This window comes from Zonotrichia albicollis, chromosome 3 (genome assembly GCF_047830755.1).
Source record: "Zonotrichia albicollis isolate bZonAlb1 chromosome 3, bZonAlb1.hap1, whole genome shotgun sequence".
Taxonomy (NCBI): domain Eukaryota; kingdom Metazoa; phylum Chordata; class Aves; order Passeriformes; family Passerellidae; genus Zonotrichia; species Zonotrichia albicollis.
In genome coordinates, this window is record NC_133821.1 from 11,859,224 (window position 1) to 11,882,906 (window position 23,683).

Below are 23,683 nucleotides of genomic sequence, written 5' to 3' on the forward strand. Positions count from 1 at the left end.
GCCCACTGGAACCAGCTGTGTACACTGGGCTCTGCTCAGAGCACCCTGCAGCCCATGCCCAGCACTGGCACCCTCTGCAGTCCCATGGGGGACCCTCAGCCAGCACTGACCCCTCTCTCCACCCTGACCCCCCAGTGGTGCTCCCCCTGCTCCAGCCTGGCCAGCCAGGCCTGGCTCTCAGGGTCAGTCCTTCTCCTCATGCCCCCCAAGGCCTGAACCTGAGGGCAGCAGCTCCCAGAGGAGCTGAGAGGTGTTTTTCTTTCTCTGCTCTCTCTCTGTGAATACAGGCAATGCAACTGTGCTTAACCTCTCCCAGCCACAGGCTACGTGTCTCTGGGATTTTCCAGGGCTAATACTGCTCCAGAAATCGTATTATATGAGATAATAATCTCAGAGATAAGAGATGTTAATAGCATATTCTGTGAAACTGATGTTCCATTTCCACTCTGTTTTCAGCAGAAACCAAATACATGCCATTAAACTCAATGAGAACTGTAGCCAGCTGCCTTGACAGGGCACGTTAGAAATACAGCTTATTTTTCCCCTCCTCAAATACACAGAAGGTTTATTGATAATATTTTCTGTTAGCCTAAAGCATCTTTTTTAGAAACAAGTGTCTCTCTTGTGGCTCTTTATCGGTGTCACTTCAAGCTGAAATGTTTGCAGAGCAGACCAGGAGTGCTTTCTAACCCACTTTTGTAGATTTAAATGTATATATTATGCAGGGCAATGGGGGATCAGACTCAGGAGTATCTTCAGGAATAATTGAAAGCAGGGCTTGTCCTGGTACTTTGTAAATAGCAGCAATGACTCTTCACGTTTCACACACTATTTGAGCTGTTAAAATTCTGCTGTGCCATTCTGTGGCCAGGAGTGAAGAGTGAAATCCTTTCAGATCTCTTGTGATTTAGCAGACAGCTTTAAGGGGTAAATCTGAGATAAAGAGGAATAATTAACTTTTTCAGAAGTCACTGTCAGCCAGGAGAATTTAAATCTTACTTTTAATCTTTCAGATTGACCATGAACCTTGCATTCATTCTGTGTTGTATAAAATTATGTGTTGCAATATTTAAGTGGGTAGAACTGCACTGTGGACAAAATGAAGTGTGGAAAGTGTTTTGGAGGAGATAGGAGCAAGTAAATGTGAAGTATATGAAAAATCTAATCAATAAGATAACAATTTCAAAATAAAAACATTAGCTGCTAGAGAGTCCAATAAATCACATCAGTTGTGTGGAGCAGCACCATTGGATTAAATTACAGAGTGGTGAGAAGCAGAACACATCAAACACAAATAATCTCTCCCTCTCGTTTATTTTGGTTTATAGCTGAAGGTGGAGGAATTGCTTTCCCCAGCAAGACAGAGAGAAGGAGGAAAGCAGCACGTGTAGCAATCACAGCACAGCACAGCCTGAGCCATGTCACAGGTTTACAAAATGTCACACTCTGCCATGGCAAATGAGCCACTGTCACACCCTTAACCAGCTCTTTTGAGCTATCCTAATGCACAAATTATGGTTGTTGTCACATCTTATTACTGTTATCTTGTGGAAGATTGAAATGTTTTACTCTCTGATAGCAAATTCCTAATAATTTACCTGCCTGAGATACAAAGAAATTAGGTAGAATGCCAGTTCTTTCTGGAGTTGTTTAATATTCCCTCAGTGGTATTTAATACACTTTGCTGCAGGAATGCATTTTGAAAATTCAATGTATATAATTTCAGGACAAACAATATGGCTTTGGTCTGATCTAAAGCCCCCATGGCACCAGAGGAACCTGCTGGAGGGGACAGACAGTGCAGCTTTTTGTCATTTAGCCAACACAGATCAACAGGATGGTTGGGGTACTTTCAGTGAGGAGAGGAAGGACTGTGCTGAGAGGAAGATGTGATATTGGACATTGTCCTGCTTAGCCAGTGGTAAAGGTGTCATGGCAAAAACAGTGACAGCAGCACAGTGTCCCTCCCTGCAGGGTGGGTCACGTGCCATGCCAGCAAAAGAAGTTTTTGTAGCATTTTAAAACAAATCAGACACTCTTCCCTTGCTTGTTTCAATCCTTCAGTGTGTCAAACAAACAGGAAAGATGAAATATAGAAATCCATAAGGGGGAGATCAGTCAGCAGGGGGGCAGTTTGTACATGGCTTGAAGGCAGGATGGGGATGCCCACACCTCAGGGAGTCTGTCTAGGACTATCCAAGCAGAAAGGCCTTGCAGGAAGCTGCTTGGTCATGTTTTCCATACATTTGGAGGAATCTCAAACCTGCTCCATCCCTGGCAGGTTTGCTTGGACCCCTCCAGCAGGCAGGACACAGCTGAGTGTGTCAGGGTATGCAGGGAGCTCCTCATCTCCAGGGGAGACCTCCATTCCAGGGTGGGGAGTGGAAGGAAAACTACTGGAGTGCTGGGAACAGTGCACAAAATCAGTCAGTGAGGAGTTTTGTCTGGGCAACTTTCTAAAGAGTTTCAGAATATAAATCACACTGTCCAAAATTAATAGACTCCTCAAGCACTGCAGTTTATTAACGTTCCTGGCGAGTCTGCAGAAGCTGAAGTAAATTTGGTGAATTCCATCGTGCTTCTTAAGTGGAAAGAACACTTCTTAAGCAGCTTTATTGTCTTTTAGTGTCGGACCCTGAGACTATTAGGGCTGCAAAATGATTTATAATGATGTGCTAAACTGAGGTAATTTCAGTCATTTCATGAAGCCCTTTGTGGATGAAATGGAGATTTGCTGGGGCTGTGTTTCCTTTGAACACACTCCCTGTGCCTGTGCAGAACATGTGTGCAGCTCCTCAGGAAGGGAGGATGCAAACCATATGGCAGAGTCTGAGGTGCCAAAGTGCAGTTCTGACCTCTTAGTGACAATTCAGATGTGTTACTGCAATGTCTCCCAAAACACTGAGAAACTCCTCTGTGGTTTGAATGTATGTTATTTCTCGTAGTGAAATGATCTGTCAGTAACTGTAGTGATTAAGTTACTGTTCCTAAAGAACAGCAGTTTCACTTTATTCCCTATCCATATTTTCCTTCCTGTGGCTCCCAAAGATCATTTCCTTTGAGGTGATGTTTGGTTAAGCTTATGTGATTTTATTTCTGGATATTTTTCTCTGTAATTACCTGTAGGACAGTCACTTTTGACAAGATTTATACACAAAGAAATGCTAATATCTAAATGTGGTTTCTCTTTGAAGCTCAGTTGAAGCTTTTCAGTTGTATTTTTCACAGTGTGCCAAGAAGACATGTTTAGGAAAATGCAGTTCTATGGTTCTGCAGAATCTATTATTTGTATCATTCATTAACTGAATTGCAGGTTTTTTTTGGGGAAAGACATATTTTGAGTCTTGGGTCACATCTGTGAGGTGCTGGGGTACAGAGAGCAGATCAGTTGCAGTAACAGGCACTGAACTGAGAACAGGGCATGGAGAAGTGCTCAGGTCAAACATTTATTGATGCCCTTTAACATAAGAACTTGGTAATGCTCAGCATTGAGGACATCTCTGGCAAACAGCTACTCTGAATTTACACAGAACCTTCCAGAATACTGAATTCTCAAATGCAGTGTTAGTACTGCTTCCTCTGCTTTTCTTTCCTTACAGTCATTTGAATACTGCTTTTGGTTTTCTACTCAGTTTTGAAATCTGATTTTCTTTCCAGGCCAGTGTAATACAGGCTGTCACTGAAATAATTAACAAAGCATGAGGGAGAATGTACAGATTTTTTCAGTTACCTTTGCAACTGTGAAAAGCCAATTCTCTTCCACTGCTTTACCAGTATCATAAATGCTCCTCAATGTACAATCAGTTATAATTGTACATAAAATCAAAGGACCTCAGGATCAACACCTTAGAAACCAGAGAAATCTAAAAATTGCTCAACCTGGGATGGAAGGCCCTATAAAGAAGTTAAAAAAAAGTGGTACATATTCATGAGGTTTTACAGAAATGAAAATCAGAGTGATGAAAAGTGTATCTGAGTGCAAAATGCCCATGTTCATTAATCTCTTTTCAAAAATTCACAGGGCAGCACAGCAGCTTAGCAGCTTTTTGGGAGCTCAGTTCAAGGGAGATGTTCTGTCTCAGAGCTGTCCATGGTGCTTTTCAGTGGCTGTGAACAGATGCTGCACAGGTAGGACTCATCACACAAACATATTTAGAGCTCTGTCAAGTCCATGATAACTAATAAAAATTGATAAGGTTTGGAGTTTTTTCCTTTTCTCTATTTCTCTCAGAGGGATGCATGTTCTATTTTACTTTTTGTTTTAAAATTATCATCACTATCAAGAGTTTGACTTCACCATAGAGTTTTGGATGACATGGGAGGTAGTTCCAGAAACTGAGGGTTGTCTGGGTTTGGGGGGAAAAAAAAGCAATGCCCAGCAATCTGTTGAAATTTATTAGAGTTTTTGTTATAACAAGGCCATCAGCTGCTGCTCTGGGTGCCATGGAAACAGGCATTGCTGCAAACACAGGAGGCTGCTTTCAATCCATTCTTATTTCAGAAAAAATAAAAGAAAGAAAATGGGGTTTTGTGGGCTGAGCCATTTATGGGACTCTACCCGTGTCTTTAGCAGAGCCCATGACCACTGCCCTGACAGAGGGACCAAGGGACTGACAGACACCTCTGACTGCTTTCAGCCTCATGGAACAAACCTGGAGCAGCTCTCCACTGATCTCATCATAAACAAATGGGGAAGGCCCAGCCACAGTGGAAGGGCAGAGGATTTCTTTTCTAATTGTAATTTGGACCATGATACAGCTTGAAACTGCAGGTTGGGCTTCCTGGAGCTAATCTGGGCCCAAACCAGACAGTTCCTAATGATCTTCCATAGGAGAGAAGGAAGGGGCAGGAGAGCACTGACATCATCATGAACTCATGCATTTGTTTCTGTACTCAGATATCTCAAATTTTAGATCATTTTTTGTGTTTCAGTGCAATATATTCCCTCTCCATATTCTTAGTAAAACTCGTAACAAGTAATTTCTCACTCCAAAAATAATCTGTGGGAATCAGCACAATGGTTTTCCCATTAGAAGCCCAGTAAATGCCTTGTGCAGCAGCAGGATTCAGAGAGCAGCTGTTGGGATTGTTGTCATAGAGATCCCAGGATTGCTGCACTAAATGTAAAAGAGTCCATGCAACAATTTATGTGCTGAGTTTTATAGCTGTAATATATCAGCTGGAGATTTCCATCTGAAGTTTCCTCAGCTTTCCTGCTGGGTGGGAGGTGGGGTTTCCCGCAAAACTCAGAGAATTGTATCAGAGAGAATCAGAATGTGAGATGTTACATGTTAACAGTCATCTCAAAATATTGTGGTGTTGATAATAGTCACATATTTTTATAAGATTCATGAAAAATCCAGATTTATCTCTGAACTGCACATATATTTTTTGTTCTTTTTGTTATTCAGTAATACAGTCATTTATTATGCTTAAGCTGATGTTTTTCCAATTTCTTTACATTTGACTCATTGTTTCTGTGCTTATGTGAAGATGAAGCCAACACATCCTTGCACTCCATGCTTTATCCATTTATTTCTATTTTCCTCAATTTTCAAGGTATACTGGAAAATAATACAAATAAATCAGTGCATAGAGCTGTATTAGAAACCTTGAAGAAAACCTAAATAACTTTGGCAGGTCATAGAAAAAATATTTTTAAGCTATTAACTGTCTGTCAAGTTACCCACCGCAGAGCCTTCAGCTGATTAGCTGCTTTCTGGCCCAGTGGAAATCAATTGCACAGAAAACCCTGAGAGCACATCATTGGATGTAACATGGAAAATCTGATCTTTTTTAGGATATGGAGAAAGCTTCTGGAGAACAAGAGCATTTATTTACTGATAACTGCCAGGGTTGGCTGTTTAATTGTGTGTTGCCCTGCCAAGCCTTGATGCTTGTAAGGATAAAGGTGTGGGTGAACTGTGCTCCAAGTGGGAGCCTGGCTCTGCTCAGGGTTTTATCAAATAGATGCTGCCTCATCCAAACAATCACAGAAGCAACATGCCAGGCTTGGCAGAAAGATGTGCTTAGTGGAGTGCCCCTGGGGTGAAGGAAAAGCTGTGATCCTTTTTGTCTGTCTGTCTGCAAACTCTAAAGAGGGATAAAAGAACCTCCTGGGGCGAGGATCTGCTGACTGTCATCTCCAGCTGGGCAGGAATTGGGCTTTTATTCTGAGTTCCATCAACTATCACTTAGCACAGAGGGGCAGAAAGACAGGGACAGGCTCTCATCAGCTTAGCTGGGAGTAACAGAGTCCAACACAAGATTTTTTTGTCCCAGGACAGGAACCCTGAAGGTGCTGTCACACCAAAGCCTGGCCCTGCCCCTTGGTGGCTGCAGAGCTGTGGTGGGAGCTGAAGCTGGGGCCCAGTATCCCTGGGCTGCCCCTGGGCTTTCGCCACCCAGTGGATCACTGGACAAAACCAATAAAGCACAAGCACTTGCAGCTGGCAGAGCTCTCTGCTCCCTGACACAACCTGTTTGTTGTTGACAATCCATTTGAAATGCAGGATTTCATGTGGCATTTCAGGCAAGAGATGAGAGGAAGCTCAGAAAGCCAAGGACTCTGATTTCTTGTAAACACCATTACCAAATCCAGTGGGCTTGATGCTGCGTATTTGGGGTGGGAAGGAGCATGGACAAGGGCCAGGGCACCTGTGGAAAGAAACCGGGGATCAGTTTGTTCTGATCTCTTGGACAGCACCTGGATATCATTACTACACATCCCTTCCTGTCAGAAAGGGACAACCCCTTCTCTTGAATTTCATCTACCAGATTGTGTGAATATGACATCTAAAATCTCTGGGTTTAGGAGGTGTATTTTCCTGCAAGGGTTTCAAAGGAAATGTTTCCTTTGCTCTTTCTTGTCTCTCTCTTTTCACTGCCAGGGACTGGGGTCATGGGAATGGGATGGCCAGGAGGAGGAGCACAGAGTCCATCTTTTGATCCTACAGCAGCTGCGATGGAAGAGCTTGGGCTGTGTTCCCCATTCCTACAGCTCTTCTGGGCTAACTCAAAATGCATAACTAAGCTCTGTCAATTATTTGAAAAGTAAAATAGCAATTAGAGGGGAGAAAAAAGAAGGATGAGAAGCCTTTGGCATGTTATCACTCTTCCTGCCAGGAGACAATTAAGCAAAGTGAGCAGCAGCTGTGAGGAGCCACCAGCCATCCTTCAGCATGGGATCATTGTCACTCACAGCAGATGCCATCCCCTTCCTCCGCTGGGATGTTCCATTTATTTCAATTACTGGAGCTGAGGAAATATTTGCTTGTTCCTTTGGTTTTACATCTCTCCTGTACCTGAAGTTTCTGGTACTTGTCTCATCATTAATATTTCTTCCCACAATGTGTCTTCTTCATCAGCAAAGGTCATTCCCTATCAACCCACACACCTAGAGAGGCATCATTCGTCTTTCCAGGACAGTGTGAGGTACTCAGCCATACCTGTCTGTCTGACTCCTGTTTGTCTTGCCATCTGTCTTGTTCCCATGTGTAACATCTAATTAACACCCGTGGTAATTAATTATGCTGTGGTGTCTTTTGTATTACCTATTATTGGTGTCAGCGGGAATAAATCAGCACATTGAACACAAAGGGAATTGTGGTATTCAGTGATGGAGAACATAAAAAATGCACTTTCAGATTTTAAATATTCATCAGATAGAAGTCAAGGACCATAATTTTTCATAGAAGATTTTGTATAGTGAATAAAACTACATTTTCCTACTTCTTTGTAGAGTACTAACAGGGCAATATGTAGCTGAGGTCCCTGCACACACAGAAGACAGTTCAGTGATCAATTCATGGCAACTGCCTTGGAGAAATAGTTGAGCTGTATTGGTTTTAAGTTTAAATATTTGCAGGTTTTGTCAGGTGTGTTTGGCATTTTGGAATTGTCAGTGTGGAATGTATTGGTCCATAAAGATTGCAGACTAAATGTTGAATGCAATTATTCTCTATGGATAATCTCTTAGCAAAACTTTTGGCCATCAGTGTCACAGAACATGGTTTCTGCCACAAACTCCTTGGATGATCACAAATGGGATTATTTCTGGTTTAAAAATCAGATTGATTTCTGCTTTTTCTGCAAAATAATTCATTTTGGTGATGCAACAGACCTTTGCTTTTAGGTCCCCCAAACATGTAGGGGAGCAGTGCCCCAGTGGCATCAAAACCCTGTGTATGTGACATGCAGGGAGTGCAGTGTTGATAGCAGCTGCCAGATCTGCCTCAGAGCCAGACAGAAACACAGCCAGTGGCTGCAGGAGGAATTCCCATCCCCAGCTGTTTGCCTGTGCCTGGTACCACACTGCTTAGTTATTCCACACACATTTGAGCCAGAAGCAATAAGCTCTTTACCCTCTCAGATCTAAGAGATAACACAGGAAGAGTTGCCTAAACCCTGTTATTTTGTCTAGGATGCTTTAACAGAACTCCAGGAACACCTTGCCCTTCACTGCTCTTAAGCTTTCCAGGAGAATACCAGAGAATGATTCCCAATTTTCAGTCTTCCAGAAGCTGAAGATATTTTACTGATTTAATTCCTGTACTGCTTACATTTTCATGCAGGATCAGATTTTCCATTGTTGAGGCATATTTCTTTTCAGCTTAGGTCATTTTTTACAGAAAAAAAGACTTTCTCATGCTGGGAGCTGTTCTATGAAAGAAAAATTACCTTTTTTCATGTTTTCCAACTCCTTTGAAAAGATGAATTAAATCTGAATCTGTCTCAATTACTTAGGGATTGTATTTCATTGTAACTAATCACATTTCATTATTTTTGTAGATTAAGCATAGGGACTGGCACTGTGGCTTCAGAGCTCACTGACAGTTCTACTTGCAGCCCTGTGTTTCTGAACCTGAGAGAAAAAGTGAAATGATTTTTTTATTTGTTGCCCTGTGTTGCTTTGAATGCAAAATCCTGTCAGAGCAAGAGGCAGTGGATATCAATTGATTTTTAGGGAATTCCAACTGTTGATTGCTAGGGGGTTTTTGGGTTGTTGGGCCTCTTTCTTTTTTTTTTTTTTTTTGTCCAACTGGACAAAAGTAAGCTGTTCTGACTGTGCTCTGAGAGATGCCTGGACTGCAGGATCACCAAAGATGCCTTCTTACATCAGCTTTTCCATGTGTTTGAATTATCATCAGGAAGAAGGTACAGAACTGCAAATGTCTGAGCTCTGTGTTTATCACAGGTATCCCCTGCACACACCTGATTAGCCAAAAATTATAAAAAGCAAGAGGAGCAGTGGGGGAAATGTTCCCAAAATTGCTGTTTGCTTTCTGCTCTGATGGACTTCAGTGTTATTTTAATGTTGCAAAAAAATAATGGGTGGGATGTGATAAATGAGGTGCCTGTTTCAATGAGCTTACACACCCAGAAACAGATGCTGTCCATGCATTTCTTAAATGTGATTTCAAAGAATTGTATTGCTCTTCCTCAGAATTTACAACGAAGTAACTGCAGGAAAAGTAGATAAATCAAAAAGCAGTGATTGAGACATAGCATGACGTTTACTTTTTACATTTCATGCCTGACTGTTATGATTTTATTCCATCCTCTTTTGTCCTATTTGAATGTTTAAGGTAATTTTAGTCCCAGCTGCAGCTTCCTGATGATTCCCCTCTAGTTCTTTTTTATCCCCACCTTTTTCAAAGCCCATTGAAACCTCTTACTGCAGCCTTTGCCTCATGTCTTTCCAAACTTTCTTGGCCGGTGTGTTGCCTCCTAGAGAAAGGGAAAATTCATGGTTCAGGGAAAATTCAATTGCTATATATACTGGTGAGTTACTTGTCCCAGAATTACTTCAATAACTAGCAGTGATTTATTTATTTTGAGAAGAAAAATGATCTCCTGTTTTGTTTCAGTCATATGAAAACAAAAGGAAAGATAAAATAGAAAGAGAAGGCAGTACTTCTTTCTGCTGATGATGCATTTGATGGATGTCTTTCTGAGGACCTGATTGAACTCGGTGTTATACCCCCCAAATGAAGATAAATCATTGGTGAAGGGTTTGTGGAGTACATGCCCAAAATCAATTATGCTCACATGGAGATCTATTAATCTATTTCTTCCTGTTCAGTCTACCCAGCCTCTTTTAAATGGCTTTTTATCATTCCAAACACGGGTTACCTTTTTTAAGTGGTGGTACAGTTCTGGGGGTTTGCATTAAAATCAGAGTTGAGCCTCATAAGTGAGGAGCCCTTTCACCCCTTCCCTGTGCTCAGCCCAATTACCTTAACCCAGTTTAAACCATTTCTCCCAACAAAATCTTTGAGTCAAAGGCACACTGACCCTTTCTGCAAAGGCTTGGTGGGTTTATCACCTTTCCTTGTTGATAACACAGCAGCCTGGCAAAGATTCATGTATGAAAACACAAAGTCATGCATATATCAGGATGAACAGCTGGAAACACTGCAATGAAAAAGAGATAACCAGGAAATTGTCTCTGCTGCATGGCATTTCGGGGAAATCCAGTGGGGTTCAGAGCCAGAATGTATCAGATGCTCCCTCCATTCCCAGGGAAAGACAATCTGATCACAGTCCATGCCTCTCATCAAGGAAGATGAAGGGGGCAGAGCAAGCATTGAAGGGAAGCTAAATAACAGCTGGGAGTTTAAAATTTTAAACTTTTGTCAGGTTTCAAATTGTGAATCACCATTTGTTTTTCAACCAGAACCATGGTAAGCAGCTAACTCCAACCTATTGCTTTCCATCTAATATTTCATCATATTAACAGTGTAAAAGGCTGATCGGGCAGGCAGGCAAAGCATTCTGAATGAATCCCAAATCCTAGCCCAGATAATTTTCATTCTGTCAGTGAATGCCTGGCATTAGAATGACCCACTAGTTCTGTCTCCAGACTGAAATATTGGCAGTTAACATAAAGAAACCATGTCATTGAATTCCATCATGGGATGGAAGCACTGCTTGGATTTGATGATCCTAAGGGTTTTTTTCAGCCTAAATTATTCAAAATGAATCCATGAAATGAGTGGTGTCCATGCACTGCTTTTGTAAGGCCAACAGCATTGCCATCATTTGGTGTAGGGAACAGCAGCACTCTGATAGCACAAAAAGCAGTGTCTTGGGTGATTTTTGTGGCTGCACTTGTAAGTTCGAGGATCTGTGCACTAAAGCCTCTAAATCCCACATGAACATATTGCCTGGGAGAATCCCCTGAAAGACAGGAGGCACTCAGGCGTTTCTGCACTTAAGATTCCATGTTTTGCTCCAGGGCTGGATTTCCAACTTGTAGCTGGCAGAAGAGCTCTTCAGGGACAGAATTGTCTGTCTTTAGAAACAGTTACATGTTGTCTATGTTAAGCAGTTAAGGAAGGAGAAAAATCACCTTAATTTTAAAAGGTGGTGCTTTACAGCTCTGCAGGTGGGCTTTGACTCAGACATGCTCACAGACCTCTGTCTGAGACTTTGGGGTTGTCCAATAAAGTGTTTGAAATGCTATTTTTTCTTTCAGTAGCTCTCTAGAGAATATCAGGAAGAGCCAAGAGGAAGCAGCATGCAGAGTGCATCCAGGCCTGTGGCACTCCAGAGCTGTGGCCCTTGGGAATTCTGCTGACAGGTACCGTGTAGTTGCCTTTGTAAAATGAGGGACCCTCACAGATCCCTCTTCTCTGCAGAAGTGAATTAACATCCTGTCATAGACCCTTCCCAATTATCTCAGCCCTGGGCTTGAGTGCAGAGGTCCTGTCAATAAAGTCTGATAAACAAATGCAATACTTGGAGTGTTTAAAAACACTGCATCAGATTCGTGGCTGTGAATTTCATTGACTTTCTAAGCAGAATTGGACTTTTGCTGGTAATTCATTCAAAGCAAGTAGCCAGTGAATAAATCCTTAGTTCTGTGGTAAAGCCCATGCATGCAAAATTAAACTGGATGAAATCTAGAAGCCTGTGGGTGTTTTGGGTGAATTTACAGATTTTATATTCAGCGTTTCTTCTGATGGAATTAATAAATGTTTGGGATTGTTGCAGCTGCAGTCAACTCCTGTAACATATTGATTAGCAGTATATTGACAAAAATTGGTCTCTGTTAACAAGAAACAACACAGTGATTGATAGGTTACAAAAGTTATACAAAGTGTGCAGACGTGTTTGGAGAAGTGACACATCTCACACAGTCAATAATGATGGAAATTGGAGCAGAATTCCACAACTCAACCTTGATTACCTCACAGAAACCAATCCTAGGCTTTTAGGTAAGGAATAACTTATTTTCATTTTGTTACTATTATTATTATTATTGTTTTTGTTGTTGTTTTTGATGTTGTTTTTGTTGTTGTTGTGTATTTTCTAGCCCATAGCCATCAGGGCTACAAGAGTGATGTTCTCAGATTGTACCATCAAGACTTTCTGAATCCAGGTAAATACAGTTTGGCAAAGCAAGAACTGAAACTGCTGCCAGCTCTCTAATCTGGTTCAAGTCAAAATCATGTTTGACATCACTTCAGCATTACATGAGAAAGAAATGTGTTTTAAATATAGGGAGATGACTTCAGACTACATTTCATGAGCTTTATTTAGTGTAAGAATTCTTTGTTTTCCAAGTGAGTTGACATAGGAAAGGCATATTAGAGAAGCTATTTTCATGCCTCTTTCAATCTGTCAGATAAAACCACAAATATGGTTTTTGTTAGATTTCTAGTTTGTTTTACCAATTTGTGGATGCCATTCTGATAAAAAAAACCTTTTTACAAATTTAAGAATTGAGCCCAACTATCAAACTTGTCCAGCTCCACTCCTTTTTCTAAATTTTTTTACTTAGTGTAGGAAGAAAGAGGCAGAACCAACAGAAAGGTGTTGGAGCTAATGAGAGAAGGAGAAATAAAGGAACACCTTTTTTTAGCTGAAACCTGGCTTCAGAGAAGCATTTACTTTCTTAGCACTGCTTAAGTCTGAAAAGATCTATTCATAGTAAATTCTGGGCCAGGAAAATGATTTTTTTAAACTCATTTGGCTTTTAAGGCCTATTTTTCATTTTCCTTTTGTTCTGTGCAAATACATATTTCCAGACCTTTGTACAGAAGCTTCTCAGGTTCCCTTTACCATCCCCCTTTATGGGTAAGCCACTGAGTGGACATCTCCCCAAGACAGAATTATAAATGCTGCAATACAGCCTTCAGTAATGACACTTGGTATCACATTTCCAGAACCCTTGCCATTTTTGTTTTCACTGAGCAATTTTTTCATGTGGGTTTTCCCCTAAATTACTGCAAATGTGGCAACCACAAGACTCCACATAAATGAGGGCAGAGAAAACCAGTCCAGTGTGGCTCAGTGAAGACTTCAAAGTGAAGCTTCATTCTTCTGAGCCTACTGAAGGACAGAAAATACTGTCACCGACTTAAGGAGAGTAGATCAAGGTCTAAGGATGGTCAGTGAAGCATTTTCAAAGTAAGGATTGGAAATACTATCTGTACACTGAAAGGGCCTGGTGTATTGAAGGATAAAAGCGAAACAGCCATGCAGACAATGGGTTTGCAGCAAGAGAAACCACCAAAGCCTGCAGATTTCACAACATAAAATGCAGTGAACACAGCCTCACACATACATACACGTGGCTAACTCATGGCACATGTGGCATTAACACATGTGAATTTAATAAACCTACACTTAGTTGTCTCATCTTACATGATGACAGTTCTCAGACATGGCAGTTGCTGCCTCTTATTCATTGCAGGAGTATTTAAAGGGCTGATCAGCCATAAGTGTATGGCCAAGAGGACAGAGGGGCCTTTGGGGCACCTCCTCTCTCAGGACTCGCTGATTTCACAGGTCCCTCTATCAGCCTGTGGCTCACCTACAGACAAAGAGGCTTGTCCTCCTTTTGCTGAACTCTGTAAATCAATCTGGACTGATGTGAAAGACAAGTAACACCGGAAAAACCTGTGTTGTGTCAAAGGGATGCAGCACTGAGTAGTTTTTTAGAGCTAATTTTAGTCTAAGTGAAAACTTAAACTAAAGCAAGCAACTCTTCTGACATTTGGTACTACAATCATACCTACAGAAAACAAAATATTATCTCCCTCATTGTCAAAGGAAACAAATTACATAGTCTGAATTAAACACAACTTATGGAGGTGGTGCAAAGACTTTACAGAACTGCAGAGTAAGAGCAGGTGTACAGAATCAAGGGGCTGATTGCAGCACATGCAATGGAGTAACTGCCCTCAGCTGTGCTGGAGCCCCGGAGCGCTGAGGGGGAACTGCCCGCAGCTGGGAGTGCTCCCCCGGCCGGGCGGCATTCCCTGTCTGGCAGCTGAGCAGGGCAGCTCTGCTCCCTTTGTAGGGTATTCCTAGATCCCTCATGGCTGTGGGGTGTTCCCAGTGTGGGATCCTTCATGGCTGAGGAGAGCGGCCGCTTCTCTCTGAGGGCAGGAGCCAGGTAAGGCCCTGAGGCAGCTTCGTGAGGGGAGCTGTTACTTGGACTTGGAGATAATTGTGGGTTTTTGTGAATTTGAGAGCCGAATGTGCTCATGATTTGATGATTTGTGACGTTTAGTTAAATATTCTGTGTATTTGAAAGTGCTGGAGTTTGGTAGGGATTTTGTGTTGGGGTTTTTTCTTTTTCTTTTTCTTTTTTTTTTTTTGCTATTAGGTTTGATCTGTTAAAATATTTAAATTACGAGCAATGTGTATGAAAAAATTGCTTTCTTGTCCGATACCCCTGAAAGAGAAGCTCCTTATATGAGGGGGACTGTATGTTTGGGTATTTTGGGGTTTTTTTCCCAAATGTTGGTAATGGAGGACTGAGGGGAAGAGGGTGTTGCTGTCCCTGGATCCCTCACGGCTGAGCAGAGCGGCCCCTTCTCTCTGAGGGCAGGAGCCAGGTAAGGGCCTGAGGCAGCTTCGTGAGGGGACCTGGTTTGGGCAGGAAAAGGGAGCTGTTACTTTGATTTGAGAAATTTGTGGTTTTGTGAATTTGAGGGGTTTCTTTGTTCATGCTTTGTGAGGTTTATCAAGTTTTATATTCTGTATTTGGAAGTGCTGGGGTTCGGTGGTAGTTTTGTGTTTGAATTTTTCTTTTTTTGTTTTTGCTATCAGATTTAATTTGTTAAAATATTTAAATTAGGAACAACATGTATGAAAAACTTGCCTTCCTATGCAATACCCCAGAAAAAGAAGGCCCTTATGTAAATGGGCACTATTTGTTTGTAGAATTTTGGGGTTTTTTTTCCCAAATGTTGGTAACGGAGCACTGAGGGGAAGAGGGTGTTCCTGTCCCTGGATCCCTCATGGCCGAGGACAGCAACTGCATCTCTCTGAGGGCAGAAGCCAGGTAAGGGCCTGAGGCAGCTTCGTGAGGGGACCTGGTTTGGGCGGGAAAAAGGAGCTGTTATTTGGACTCCAGTAATCCCTGCTTTTTTGGGAATTTGAGAGCTGAATGTGCTCATGATTTGCGAGGTTTAATTTCATATTCTGTGTATTTGAAAGTGCTGGGGTTTGGTGGGGATTTTGAGCTTGGGTTTTTTGTTTGGTTTTGTTTGGGTTTTTTGCTATCAGGTTTGATCTGTTAAAATATTTATATTAGGAACAATGTGTAAGAAAAACTTGCTTTCTTAAGCAATACCCTTGAAAAGAGAAGGTCTGAATGAAAGAGGGAACTGTTTTAAGTTTTTGGGGTTTTGTCCCAAGCGTTGGTAATGGAGGACTGAGGGGTAGAGGTGTTTGCTCTTTGCATGAGAAAGAAAATGTCTCTCTTGCCTAATTGAGTGAGCATGGAAACACTGTGGCTCAAAACAAAGCTGTTCTTGGTCTCATGTGAAGGGTTTTTTCCTGTATGGTAACCATAAACACAATTTGCAGTGGCTTATCTTGCTATAAAAAATAAAAATTAACCATTTCCATCTACCTATGGCTTGTATCTTCTGCTCTGCAAAAGCACTTGGTGGTGGCAGCTGCAGTTAATGAGCTCAGCTGGGAATGATGGTGGGGAAGGGTTTGAATTGTGTTAATGGCATTTTTGCCACGTGCATTAAATATTCCTAAAACATTTATCAAGTTAAATGTAAGTAGCAAGGAAAAATATGCAAGAGCTTGTTAATGTTTTCTTCCTCTGTATGTTTTGCTTATGAAATGGACCATTACTGGCTTCTGTTTGCATTCATTTTTAATATGAAAATAATTTTGCTAGTTGGAAATTTAATAATAGCTTTTGTGCAATTGTTTAAATGAACAGAACATGTGTTTAATGGTTTGTGGGGATCTAAGTTGGAGCAGCTAAAGCTTTGGTATAGAACCAATGCTAATGTGGTTTTGTATTAAAAGCCCATTTTAAGACACCTACCAACAATAATGTGCTACAAAAGGAAATTGGTTGGTGCATGACTAGGTACCAGATGAGTTTTTAAACCTGTGAAATGGGTTTTTCTAATAATAGATTGGGATTTCTTTATTAAAAAACAATCTCTTATCACAGTATTTTTCATCAGTAGCACTTCAACCTCCTCCTATGCTACAAAACTTGCAAATCTGAGCTGCTTCCCTTTTAAAAAATAAACTACAAAAATAAAAAACCCAAAAGTCAGAGGTGTTAAAATATAACCCTAGTACATTTTGGTAGCTTAAGATCTGTGGTTCTGTTTTTTTCCTATCCTTTCCTTTCTCTTGAAAGTCAACGTAGAGCTTCCTTTTTGACATTTTTCTTCACATCTGCTGTCTTTTTGTATTCCCTGGAGGAAAAGCCAAATGCCAAGCTGATACATAATTACAAATACACCTCGCAGTATTCCATTAAGAAAATATTTCATTAAAAAAATTCTCCAAGTCCCAAAGCTATCACAGCTAATGATGTTTGACGCCTGCTGATTGAAATGATGACTGACGGAATAATCGCTGTTACATGTGCTTACTTAGCTTGTCATCTCACAGAATCATGTCTTAAAGATGCATGTAACTCTGACCACAGAGATTCATTTCCTTGGAGATCAGCTTTCTGTGGTAGTCTCATGATATTCTGAGAAAAAAACATTTGGAACATTATTTTAAGATTAATTGCCCCATATCTAACTATTGATCACTAGTAGCTTGAGAAAATGGTTTCAGTTTTGTCTTGCTGAGCTCTTACAGCACTGAAGCAGGGTGAGCTCAAAAGGACCCACCACTGCATAGGCACCTCTTACAGGGATAAAAGAACGTTTTTAATGGAAGTGGCTGAAAGTGGGGGTTGCTGAAGAGTAGTTCCAAAGTCTGGATTTATTCTGTTTGGCAGGCAGCAAGAAACAGTCAAAATGGACAATGCAAAGTACTGAAGGTCAGAGGAGAGCGTTTTGCTATATCAGCATCCTTTGATGCTTTAATGAGCATTTTTTTTATTATTCATCCAATTATGTAATACCTTAAACTGATTTCACTTGCAAATATATTGCCTATTCCCAAGTCAAATGTGCCAGAGAGCTCTGCAGTTTTTCATTTCCACAATATTTCATGACTTTTAGTGAAGCCATTACAGTAGTGGCCTTTCCTTTTTACAATAAATCCCAGGCATCAGTTATATACTTAGAAATATGAGACGTTATTTGTGACTTTGGAGATGCTAATATAGACAATTTTTTTCCCCCCAAAAAAGAACTTTTTGTGCAGTTTTGAGTAGTGTCTTTCTGGGACTGAGTTAATGAAGTCCTTGAGTTTGTGCTGGGTCAGAATCTGCTCTGGTGTTGCCCATTTCTTACACAAGGGATTTAAGGTGTACAAGAGGCTTTGCTTTCATAGCCCTGACTTTGCTGGCAGTGAGGCCCAACTTTTGCCAAAAGGAAAACGAGTCCTCAGCTCACCCTGATTTCCACTGCTGCCCCCACACCTGCCTGGAGGGCTTAAATTGCTTCACCCTCTGTAAAATGCTGCTCTGCAGGGCTTGGGTTTGTGCACCCACCTCAGCAATTACAGAGCCCCTGGCACTTCATTTGGGAGTGTACCTGTGTGAAGGGAGGACAAAATTGCTGCTTTCAGCTGCTGGTGATGGTGCTCTGATTTAGCTTTATCTGGCAGCTGAAGTTTGGCCATTTCCAGGCTCTTCCTCACAAATTAATTCTGGGCTATTATCCTATTTAGTATTTTCCCCTTCTTGTTCATTTAAAATCCAAACTTTGGCTAACATTCTTTCCCAGGTTAGAAAAATCTTACTCAGCCTGCTGCTGTAGTTGTGTTCATTGCAAGCAGCTGCTTTGTGCCCAGCCAGTGAGAGGGTTGATGTGATCCCTTTGCCTGCAGCCCCAAACAAGTCAGTGATGAAAAGGGAGCATCCTTGGGATTGGCCTTTCTGCTCCCTGGAATTGCTGTTCCCATGGTGAGTGCTGAGCTGCAGGAGCCCAGGCCCTTCAGCATCTATCACAGAGTGACTCAAGACATGGGCTTGCAAAAAAGTGATCTGCATAATCTTTGAGAGTCCATTCCTGCCGTGTTGGCTTTCTCTGATGGAAGGCCAATAGTTCTGCTTCCCCTCAGAAATTACTGTCAGATGATGGAAGGGATGAATCACAAGATGAATTCTTGCATCAAGGCTGTTGAAGCCAGCTGTTATGGGAATTTCAGGGAATATCTGCTTCTGTAGCCTGGCTGCAAAAGCTGCTTGATCCACATGCAGTGGCAGTTGGGAAAGACAAGTACAGATTCATTAGCTCAGGTTTTCAGCTGTTTGACTGGTTCATTTTCTAGCAGGCATTACCCTTTTCCCGTGGGCTGATGTAGCCTTTGTTTTCCCATGTGTGACAATCAATTTTAGGGTCCTGTTGTGGGGTAAATTTATGATGCTTGCATCCCCACTCATCTGTTTAACCCAGAAATGTTTTGCACCTTTAAAACTGGTTCCAAGAGCAAATGGGGGGAAGAGAAGAATCAGGGATGCCCAGCTGCCAGACTGCAGTGTGTGCTGACAGGAGCTGCAGTATCCCTTAGCCCAGGAGCAGGAATTGTGCATGCAGAGTGAGTTCCTTTACAAATGAGAGAGCCCTGCCAAGCTGAGCTATCCTTGGGATTTAATGGATGTCCCAAAGCACAGCAGATGCCTTGGGCCTTGCACACAACTGTGCCACTGTTACTGAGAACAGTCTGGGGCTCTCTAAAGACCTTCCTGTAACCATGCAGAGCAAACCTGGCCCTGCCTTGATATGATTTGTTTTCCATCCCTGGGCTCTGAGGCTGCAGCCTGCAGGTTTCAGGAGTGCACCCTGCCCACGTTGTCCAGTTACATGTGGCACAAACACAGACCTCCATGTATTGTATAAAAAAACCCTGAAATCTCCAAACCAGAGGAGTTCAATATTTAATAGTGAGGGCTAAGAATGGTCTTCTGTGGTGGGAATCATATTCCTGCACTTCAGTGTGGTTTATGTTGGGCTGTTTGTTTGCCTCTGGTGTTTACTTTGGTCCCATTCCCCATCAAGTAAGAGCAGCTACAATCTTGAAACCTCCTCTCTGCCATCTTTAGCTGGGAGCACACTTTGCAGTAGAGGGAATTTCTTGTTTAAGAGCTTAAAAACAATTATTTGGGTGAGTAGTATTGATCTGAGGATTGTGTTCAAAGTACAAGAGTGTGTAAACTAGTGGGTTTAGAGATAGCAGTTGGTACATGGCTTCAAGTAATTCACTTCAAAATGGTGCTGGAGTGTTCTTGTGGATTCTGCTGAATGTTTTGTGTCATGTTTGGAGATCTATATTCTCAGAAGAGTTGCACTGCATGGTTTATGTAGAATCAAATTATATCCACTTTGATGGTGGAAACTGCCAGCAATGAGTGACCCCTTTCCTCCAGCTGATATTAAAAATGTTCTTTGATATGATGGGAATTACTCAAATACTGTGATTTTTATAAAAGCTTGAAAGTAGGTGAGATGTTCTGCTGCTGTGTGGGAGAAAATATATTATTTAACATAAGAAACTATGCATGGCACATTAAAGAGGGTTGGTTGGCTTGAATGCATTTGAATTCTTTATCATGACAGTTTGTGCTGCTAATGAGGTGCTATTGGGAGTGAAAGCCATTTTGCAGAATTGCTTCCTCAGCCATTTTGCACGGTAATGAATCCCCTCCAAGCTTGGGGCTGCAGGATTTGCCTTTCCCTCTCTCCATGGAAGGGGACCCCTCACTCCGGCAGAAGCTGCAATTAGAGCTTTGCTGGAAGGGCCTGTGCTGCCCTGTGTGCGCACCTCGTGGGTGTGGGCTGGGCAGAAAGCCACTTGGGGAGCAGAATGCACACACTTGCCTTCTGAAGTTACTCAGAACAGAGTTTTTCAAGTGCTTGAAGTATTTTATGCTGCATTTATTTCAATTATTATGAATTATATATCACTCATTATGATCTGTACTATGCCATATTTTCTCCTGAACCCATCCTGCTTCCAGCTTTTACTCTCCTATGGCACATTGAGGTTCATAACCAAATAATCCTGTTCCCTTGTGAGTAATGCCTTCCTCTCTCAGCTGTTTCCCTGAGGGCTGCACAGCACAACGTACACTTTTCTTTCATGGTCCTGAAAGAAAAGCATTTCCCCTGTGCCACCAGTCAGAACAGCAAGACATTTAATCAGCTGTCAAGCCTGTCTGATAGGCTGGCACGTTTAAACCTTAAATCAGAATGGGTTTGGTGTTTGTGTTTGGTTGGTTTTTATGTCCTTTTCCCTCATACACTTACAAACCTCAGGCAGGGAGATGTGACAGCTCTGCTTAGTGCCAGCAGCTCTCAGGGAGGTGAGGGGACAGGATCTCTGCTGTTGGATCACAGCAGCACCATCCCAGTGATCTGTATTGCTCATTATCTGCTTTAGTATTCCCTCGAGTGCACCAGATGTGATGGATTTTATCATCAGCTGGGATCTTGGATTCAGCTGCATTTATTTCACCAGGGGTCTACAGAGGTCTGCAAACCAATACCTGGCCTTAGATGTTAAACAAACAAAAATATGATCAAAATATGATCTTCTGATCAAATATCCTGCTGAGGTACCTAATTTATTTAACCTTCTATTTCCACATTTAATTACCTTTGATTCTTACAAAATCTCATTGTAAATCTTTCTCCCCTTCTGCCTTTCCACAGAGAGCAGGAGCTTTATTCTTATTTTTTTAACAGCAGCTATCACAATACCTCTGAAAAAATGAATTTATTAAAAATGTTTTTAAGAGTGGCTGTTTTCCTCTAAGCAGGAAGCAGATTGAGCAACATACAAGTATTCTTCATAAAAATCATTCAGCTGAAGTTAATGAATGTGAGCATGGGGGGATCAATCAGCCATGTACAGGAAATGATACAGAAACACATTATGCCAAGAGCTCACCACAACTTCAGCTTAGCTGCCTGAACAAAGTCAAGCCATAACTTACCCCCTTCCCAGATCTTACCAGATGCTGGTAGAGGTAAATCTGTGCTTGAGTGGAGTGTGGTTTACAGCCAAAAATGGGGGCTTGAGGTGGGTTGCAGGGAGGCTCCAAAAAAGAAAACCCCTCAAACCTTCAGCTCTTCTGGAGAAACTTTATCAATGCAATACCAGGATATGTTGAAATGAAGCCTGAACTTTTGAGGGCTGATTGGTTGGTTTTCTTTTGTTAGAAATATCTTCAAGTGTTCCTTAAATCACAGACAGGTTGAATGCCATTTTCCATGGAGTGAAGGACACTGTGTTCACCTAGCAGTGACCTGCTTCCCCTAACCAAATGGCATTTGACTTTGGTTTTTGTTTTCCGAACATTTGCTCTATAATGAAATGCCAGGTTTGAGTTGGTGCTGGTTGGGTTTGGGTTTTTTGTGCTCATGGTATAAAGCTTTCCTTTGATCTGCTTTGTCACTTGTTTTTGCATTCCTGCTGTTCACATTCTGTCCACATAGCTCTGGACTGGAATGAGGATGTGTCCCTCGATAACAACAATCAGGGACGTTTTTATTCCTGGCTGCAAGTCATTCCATTCACAAGTGCTTTTTAATTGCAAGGGGCTTCCACTAAGTGGAAGATAGCTGGGATTAATTTCTGTGTGGAGCAGCTAATTGTGTTTAATATTCGACCTTGCCTGACATTGAACTGCCAGAACCATCAGGAACAAACATGAAGTCTGGTTGGAGCAGCTGAGCTCAGCCTGGCAACCATAAGAGAAAGAAAACCCAACAAAATCCCAAAATTTATGGGGGCTGGGCTGTGAGAGCTGTCTCCACAGCCTCTTCCTCAAAAGCAAAGATGAATTTTTGTCTGTGGCACAAGAACAGTGCGTGGAGTAGTAATATCGTGAAGCCATGGCTGTTTTTATTCCTGAATGAGGAACAGCAGAACTACTGTCATTTTCTCCAGTCCTGCTTGCCTTAGGCTGGAGGGTAGAGCAGCACTTGTTTCCATGGAGATGCTTTTTTAGCAGGAGAACTTGGCCTTGTGAGTCTCTGAGACAGCAAAGAGCTGATTTCCATCACTGCTGTCCGATGGAAGGACATCGTGGGTGAAGGGATGTCCTTCATCCTAAACCTTGAGGGGAGGGGTGGGCTGTTGGAAAAGGTCATTGGCACATTGGGATCTTACAGTTCAACTCCCAGAAGTCATAAACTGCCCCCTCACATCTGGAGCTGTTAAACATCTAAGCATGAATGTCCATAACAATGAGAGAGTAGTGGGAATGTTGTCTTCTTGTGGGATTTTTGGGAATGTGTAGACTTGGAATCAAGGCCCTTTACAGATGAGAAAGGAGACAGCACCATAAAGGGTGGGTGGATTAATATCAACCCGTTGCTGATATTAAGGTTTTCTTATAAAAAACCCTTCTCTTTCCTCACATCTTACAAAACTAATGGGGCAATCTAGGCTTAGAAAATCCATTGAAGCACAAGCAAGAAGGTTTTCCATTGGCTTCAGTGAGAAATACCTGTGGCTCTGCTCTTGCAGCAAATGAAAGGCTTTCAGATGTGCAATGGTATTAGCAATGGAAATTGAGATGCTGCTCCCATGGGAATGAATTTCTTTTTGTTGGCATTAATGACTGGAAGATTGGGCTCACAAAGGAAAAAAAAAATCCATTCTGTTTGCAAAATGAAATTTAAATCAAAGCCAAATTTTGGATAGAGCTTTCAAAGGAATGGCATTCTAGATATCTATTGATGATCCATGCAAATTTGGTAGAACTGATCCAGTCTGGATCCTCCCCCAGTCCAGGTTTTTCCCCATTCCGGTTTCCCGGTAGAATCCAGTCCAGGTTTTCCCTCCCCTTGTCGGTCCCTGCCCTGTTTCCCAAGATTTGTGCAGGAGAGGTAAGGGGAAAAATTCCAGTTGATTTTTGGAGGGAAGCTGGGGTAAGATTTGAAAGCATCTTATACTCAGTGAGTTTCCCATTGGCAGCAGCTGCTTCCCTCTTGCCCAAGTATTTCCAACTAATTGGGCTTGTGGCAGAAACTCCGTGTGAGAATTTACAGCCAAAATGGCCTCAACAAAGGCATCAGCAAGTGCAGACAAATTCAGTGAAGTACTTTATCCTGCTTAACAGTGAGAATTACTGGCACAGGTATCCAGGCAAGATTCTACCAAAATGTGGATGCTCTTTAGTGCGCAGTATTCAGGTTTTCCACTTCAGGATAAAGCCAAATAAAAACACTCCTATGAGATCTGTTCAATTTTTAAATACTTATTCATCATCCCATACTTATTTCTGTGGCTACATTTCTGTTTCGCTAAACAAATTCCCATTTTAATCTTG

General features: G+C 41.8%; 1 long non-coding RNA gene across 1 annotated transcript in view; it reads left to right on the top strand.

Moving 5' to 3' along the window:
* The first annotated feature begins 4,018 nt into the window (after nt 1-4,018).
* The window catches only part of LOC113459246 (uncharacterized), a 77,390-nt gene continuing 57,725 nt past the window's right edge, over nt 4,019-23,683 (top strand). Inside the window, exons 1-2 of the long non-coding RNA XR_003380311.2 lie at nt 4,019-4,128; nt 11,483-11,584. This is a non-coding gene — a long non-coding RNA (uncharacterized LOC113459246). The remainder of the gene's footprint in view (nt 4,129-11,482; nt 11,585-23,683) is intronic.